The sequence below is a fragment of the Oncorhynchus kisutch genome, linkage group LG30, assembly GCF_002021735.2.
Source record: "Oncorhynchus kisutch isolate 150728-3 linkage group LG30, Okis_V2, whole genome shotgun sequence".
NCBI classification, from domain to species: domain Eukaryota; kingdom Metazoa; phylum Chordata; class Actinopteri; order Salmoniformes; family Salmonidae; genus Oncorhynchus; species Oncorhynchus kisutch.
Genome location: NC_034203.2, coordinates 16,076,325 through 16,082,971, shown reverse-complemented (window position 1 = coordinate 16,082,971; position 6,647 = coordinate 16,076,325). Strand labels below are relative to the sequence as shown.

General features: G+C 41.2%; 1 long non-coding RNA gene across 1 annotated transcript; it reads right to left on the bottom strand.

Moving 5' to 3' along the window:
- Positions 1–2,700: 2,700 nt before the first annotated feature.
- On the bottom strand, positions 2,701–3,657 carry LOC116358578 (uncharacterized). The gene is made up of 3 exons (XR_004206331.1): positions 3,525–3,657; positions 3,028–3,091; positions 2,701–2,905 (listed from the first exon to the last, which is right to left on the bottom strand). It is a non-coding gene; the product is annotated as an uncharacterized LOC116358578 (long non-coding RNA).
- Between the last annotated feature and the right edge of the window lie 2,990 nt (positions 3,658–6,647).

Here is a 6,647-nt window from a genome sequence, read left to right as displayed (position 1 = left end):
TAAGGCGCCAATGTAAACTGAGATTTTTGGATATAAATATGCACATTATCGAACAAAACATACATGTATTGTGCAACATGATGTCCTGTAAGGGTCATCTGATGAAGATCATCAAAGGTTAGTGAATCATTTTATCTATATTTCTGCTTTTTGTGACTCCTATCTTTGGCTGGAAAAATGGCTGTGTTTTTCGACTTGGCGGTGATGTAACAATCATATGTTGTGCTTTAGCTGTAAAGCATTTTTGAAATTGGACACGATAGGTAGATTAACAAGATGTTTATCTTTCTGTTGCTGCATTGGACTTGTTAATGTGTGAAAGTTACATATTTCATAAATTTTGCGTGTTGCCTTTTCAGCGGAATGTTGTTGAGTTAGAAAGGTTAACTGGAGAACAAGCGGATCAAAAGCCCATACAAATCTTACGAGACACCGGGGCGGTGCAATCAGTAATCGTTACTGATGCTTTACCCTGGTCTCCTAAAACGTATTGTGGCTCGCATGTCATATTACAGAGTATAGAGACAAAAACCATACCTGTACCATTACACTGGGTCCACTTAGTGTCAGACTTGGTATCAGGACGTTTCCGTGTTGGTGTAGTGTCTACACTGCCAGTAAAAGGAGTTACATTACTACTAGGGAACAATATCGCTGGCGGTAACGTCACTCCTGTGTTAGTAGTAGACAACCCAGAAATCAGAACAGCAGATGATAAATTGGTTCAAGCATTTCCCCATGTTTGTCCTGCTTGTGTGTTAACGAGTGCACAATCTCGCAAGCTAGGAGATGTGAGAATGTTGAGGTAGAAGACAATGCACCAAGTAATCCTTCTGCAAAGTCGATCGTCATTTTACGGAGGTAAAAACTTTCTTTTGTCTGTCACCCCCGGGAAGGTGATTGAATGACAAAAAGGAGACACCAGTCTCCGCAAGTGTTTTGCTTTGGTAATTTCCATTGAGGAAGCAAAAACTAGAGAGACCGCCTACTTTATGGAAGCAGGAGTTTTGATGCGTAAATGGGCAGCTCATGACACCATTAGTGACAGGAGTGAAGTGTGTCAAGTGATTGTTCCTACACCGTTCCGACAGCAAGTGTTGTCACTAGCCCATGACCAGGCGTTGTTCGGACATTTAGGGATCACGAAGACTTATAACCTAGTCCTTCAAAAAAAATTCTGGCCAGGTTTGAAGTCTGACATTGTCCAATTTTGTAAAACATGTCAACTCACTGGGAAAGTGAGGAAACAGTTCCTTGAGCGCTGCTCTGCAACGGTTCCTGTGGTGGGGGAACCGTTTGAAAGAGGGATAATTGATTGTGTAGGTCCGTTGCCGAAAACCAGGTCAGGCAACCAGTTCTTACTAACAATAATGTGCAGTGCTACTCGATACCCAGAAGCTATTCCTCTCCGTACTATAACGGCTAAGACTGTGGTAAAGGCACTAGTGAAGTTCTCCCTAAAGGACTCCCTAAAGTAATTCAAACTGATCAGGGAACCAACTTCATGTCAAAACTGTTCTCAAATGTGTTAAAGACACTGTATTTCCCATCAGGTCGCTGGCATCAGACTTTAAAGGCGATGCTACGCAAGTATTGCATGGATACCAGTACCGCTTGGGATGAGGGGATGCCCTTTGTCCTTTTTGCTATAAGGGATACAATACAAGAGTCCTTAGGGTTCAGTCCTGCTGACCTTGTGTTTGGACACATCCCACGGGGTCCGCTGAAAGTTTTGAAGGAGCATATATTATCTCCTACACCCAGTAGTTTCCTTAAAAATGTGTTGGATTATGTCAGTAAGATGCGGGAGAGACTGCACACCGCATGTGCGTTAGCCCAAAAGTCTCTCTCCTCGTCTCAAAAACGCATGAAGTTGCATTATGACAAAAAGGCTGTTGGCCATTCTTTCGCACCAGGGTATCAAGTTTTAGTTTTGTTGCCAATCCCTGGCTCATCTCTATCGGCACATTTTTCTGGGCCATATCTTGTGGAAAAGAAACTCTGTGACACCAATTATGTGATAAAGACCCCAGATCGGAGGCGTTATTCCCGTATATGTCATGCTAACATGCTGAAAGCATATTATGTGCGTTATTCTCCCAACTGTTCCTCAGGTAAGACGGTCCAGGCCGCCGTCTCCAGTGTGGCTGTGGTGGTGCTGATGCCTGGCTGGGACCTAGAGGAGGATTGGAGGATGGGTTGGAGTTACGTCATACGTTACAGCAGTGTAAACGCTTATGTAACTCAGAGATGCTGAAAGAGTTACCCTCTCAAATGGAACATTTGGAGAACGATCAAACTAATGATCTCATCCTATTGATAAATCGTTTTCTCAATGTGTTTCAAGATGTTCCAAGTCGCACGTCCATCTTGGAACATGATGTGGATGTGGGGAACGCTGTTCCTGTACGTCAGCATCCGTACCGGGTTAATGCAAAGAAAAGGGAGGTAATGAAAGGTGAGGTAGCTTATTTATTATAGAATGAAGCTCCTGGAGTTCCGTGTATTCTTGTTCCTAAGCCTGACGGTGGCTGGGTGAAAAAACTGACTCTTTGTAACGAGTGCGCTGAGAGTCGGGAAGCAAGTTCAGGAAGTGAGCGTTTTAATAAATAAAAGAAACAATGAACACGAAACAAACAACGAATCGACATGAAAACAGTTTCAATAACACCTGAGGAAAGAACTAATTTGAGTGACAGATATAGGGAAGATAATCAAGGAGGTGATGGAGTCCAGGTGAGTGTCATGAGGCGCAGGTGCGCAAGACGATGGTGACAGGTGTGCGGGATAATCAGCAGGCCAGAGAGGGAGTTTGTGACATTCTTGAAAGTGAGGACAGATAGAGTCCCCTCCATGATAACCACAATGCACTACAAGACAGGTCACAAATCTAATTTATATCCACCTGAAATTCATGAAGAAATACAAATTTTGCATTTGAATATTTGTTAGGGTGGTGACAATTGTTCAATTTGAACTGAACAAGGGTAGCAAGACGGTGACTCGCCTCTCATGAATCTCACGTACCTTGCATATAGGAAAAACGAATCACATGATTCCACTGCATGTCTCACAAAGAGTGGAGGTCATCCTTAATGACACAAAAAAATAAAACATTGTTATTCCAAGGAAAGTGTCTGTCACTTCAATAAGGAGGCTAAATTGCAGAGCGTGAGAAGCCTCCCAATGTTATCACACTATCTGCGCGTCTAACGCAGCCACAGGTCGTGTTAATGAAAAAATAAAAATAGTCTAAATGAGACAGGTGCCTACTGTATATGCTGCCAAGGCGTACCACCTAATTTCCCTGGTGTTGATCTATTTGTCTGTATGTATTCTTGGCCATCCTCGAAGGTCGTGCCACATGTTCTGTAATTGCGTGACATAGACACTGAGGATTATAAGTCCATTTTAGTGCCGCAGTGCATTCCCTCCTAATCAAGCTCAATATTATCACTATATTATTTTCTCCTCAGTTTCTCGGGGGCTTATTCAAACAGGCAGGTGCTTAGAAAGACTCATACCTTTATATCAGTGAGAATTGAAATGGAAGTTCGTCTCCATATGCTGTATAAGTCTATCCTCGACGTTCTCATTTCAAAAGGCCACGGTTACTGTTCTTGATCAACCAGGATATTAAATAACTTTCAGAGAGAATTGAACCTGCAAGACAGATTGTGAGATATTAGTGTTACCTTATTGAGATAAAGCCATTGGGACATCACCAGGTAATATTTTACTTTGATGCAGACGCATTGTTTACACTGTACCACTTTTAATATTCAAAGCAATGCTTACAATAGATTTCAGACTTTATGTCATCCTTATCCCCACATATAGTACTCTAGCTTCCAGACCTATCTGTAACTGCTTTCTTCCTGGGAACAAGAAAAAAATAAATGTGAAAACCGAAAACAGTCCTGTGTGGTGAAACAAACACAGACACGGAAATAACCACCCACAAACACCAACACACAAAACAAGCTACCTAAATATGGTTCCCAATCAGAGACAATGACTAACACCTGCCTCTGATTGAGAACCATATCAGGCCAACCACAGAAACAGACAAACTAGACACACAACATAGAATGCCCACCCAGCTCACGTCCTGAACAACACTAAAACAAGGAAAACACACAAGAACTATGGTCAGAACGTGACACTATCTAGGTACATGTATATTATCATTAACCGATCAAACTTTGAAATGCAATTAGCCTACCAATGACCTCAGTTGACCGTCAACTGATATGATAGCTAAACATTTCATACCTTCCTCAATTCTCACCAAAAAATATAGCAACTCAAAAAATGCCAACAACTGACAGGACATGTCTCTGCACGGGATTCTATCATGCATTGGAGGCACACTGATTCACTGCTATGATACATATAATCTATCTGCTGACTGCTGGTGCGAACCGAATTAAATCGAGTGTTTAGTCAACAATGGGATTCAGTGAGTTGTCACCGTCAGATATAGTGCCAAATGTTTGTGTCAGCACATGTCACAGTGGAAGGAAGAAGATTGGCAGATGCTGGGGAGGAGAAGGACGGAGCATTGGAAATTATGAATAATTATAAATGCTATCGTATGCGGTAATGAGAAAACAATATGGAACCAAGAATGTAAGCAGGTGGAATGAATTAGGAAGAACATGGCAATTTGTGGGGGAGGGTATGAAGGGGGATGTGGGATAAGAAGAAGAGGTAGCTGGATTACAGAGAAAGGAGCTAAATCAGAATATAATGACTGTGTATAGATGAGTTAGGTAAAAGGGACTTTAATGTAGACCCTCATGTCAAAATAAGATTCTGAATCATACTCTATGGCCATGTGACAATGACTTGTAATGGTTTAAGACTTGAGATTGTGAGAGATGTCAATCACTTGCCCTGTTCCAATGATCACTATTACCATAGGTCATTTTTACACACAATTTGATTGTCCAGTAAAAGCTCACACACAGACCGAACCATCAGATGAAGTGTAACCGTACAACCACTGTTGACTGTGTGGTTTAGCAGACCCTAGAGTTGTATACAACTTTGTGTCATGATGTGGACAGAGGAGCTGAGGCAGATGTCTATAGGGACTGACAAGTGAATATTTGCTGCGGGGAAAGGGCTCCAGGCTTTGGGTGAGGAGCAGATCTACAAGAAGATGATCATTTTTGGGGGAAAAGGGGATGTGTGCAAGTTAAACTGATCCACGCCTCTCACCTTCTGATTTCTACAGTGCACGACACATATTGCGTGAAGTAAGCTTCATCAGCCAATACGAATAGTATTGGACTGCACCGATGTTGTCTGTCAGTAGATATTGTATTGTTTTGACCATCAATTTGAGAATGTTACAAAATCGACAGAAAATTAAACTGCTTGCAGAGTTCAACGCCCTTTTTTTTTAAAAAGACCCCTAGAGTAATTAATTTATGAAAATCAGCTACTAATAAAACAATTTAATTTCCACACAGATTTACATTCAAACAGATGAGAAATGTCTTTCAGCATTTGTTGAATAGAACTTTAATGATGTTGTTCCTCAGCAGACAACATAATTCAGAGTGCCTTGTTTACAGAATAATGACATGTTGTGAATTGAACAAGCTGTCTGTATCACAGTTATAATTTGATACCTCATAGGGGGGAAAAAAACATCACACTGTTCTCTGCGTCAGCTGTTAAAATTCAAATAACTCAATATAAACATTTTAGAACAGTGTGTCGATATTAGCGTAATAATGAGTTCTCCACGACCACAAATTTGGGTAAACAAACATTCTCTCCTATTGACCCCATTGTAAAAGAGCCAACTTTGTCTATGCGTAGTTATACAGAAAGAAAATTAAATGTCTAAAAAACTGCTGTGTTGTTCAACGTACAAGTAACCAGGACAAAAATCCTGACCTACGGGTTTCTCACAGGTTCTATTTCGACCCGTAGCAATACTTCCAGGATATAGAACCTGTGAGAAAAGCCCTGTGGCTTCAGGCTATTCGGCGTGGGAAATGTGGGAATCCGGTGTCCAAGTAGGCTACACGTAACTATATGTGTTTAAAACATTTCATCACAGGGAAGACATTTAACTTCTTTGTCCATTTGAAAATCCACTGACTACTTGTAACGGTGTAGTCAGTTTGTTTGTGGTGTTGGTCTTGGCTAGCTTAATGTTCCATTAGGTAGCTAATTAGACGACCAGTTCTTAGACTTTACAGCTTCTATCTCAAGGCTATCAGACTGTTAAACCTCTTGGAACTAACGCTCCCGGATCCGGGAGAATTGTCATCAACTGCCACTAATTAGCATAACTCAACGGGCAAAAAATATTACTCAAATATTAATATTCATGAATTCACAAATGAAATACACTGCTCAAAAAAATTAAGGGGAACACTTAAACAACACAATGTAACTCCAAGTCAATCACACTTCTGTGAAATCAAACTGTCCACTTAGGAAGCAACACTGATTGACAATACATTTCACATGCTATTGTGCAAATGGAATAGACAACAGGTGGAAACTATAGGCAATTAGCAAAACACCCCCAATAAAGGAGTGGTTCTGCAGTGGTGACCACAGACCACTTCTCAGTTCCTATGCTTCCTGGCTGATGTTTGGGTCATTTTTGAATGCTGGCG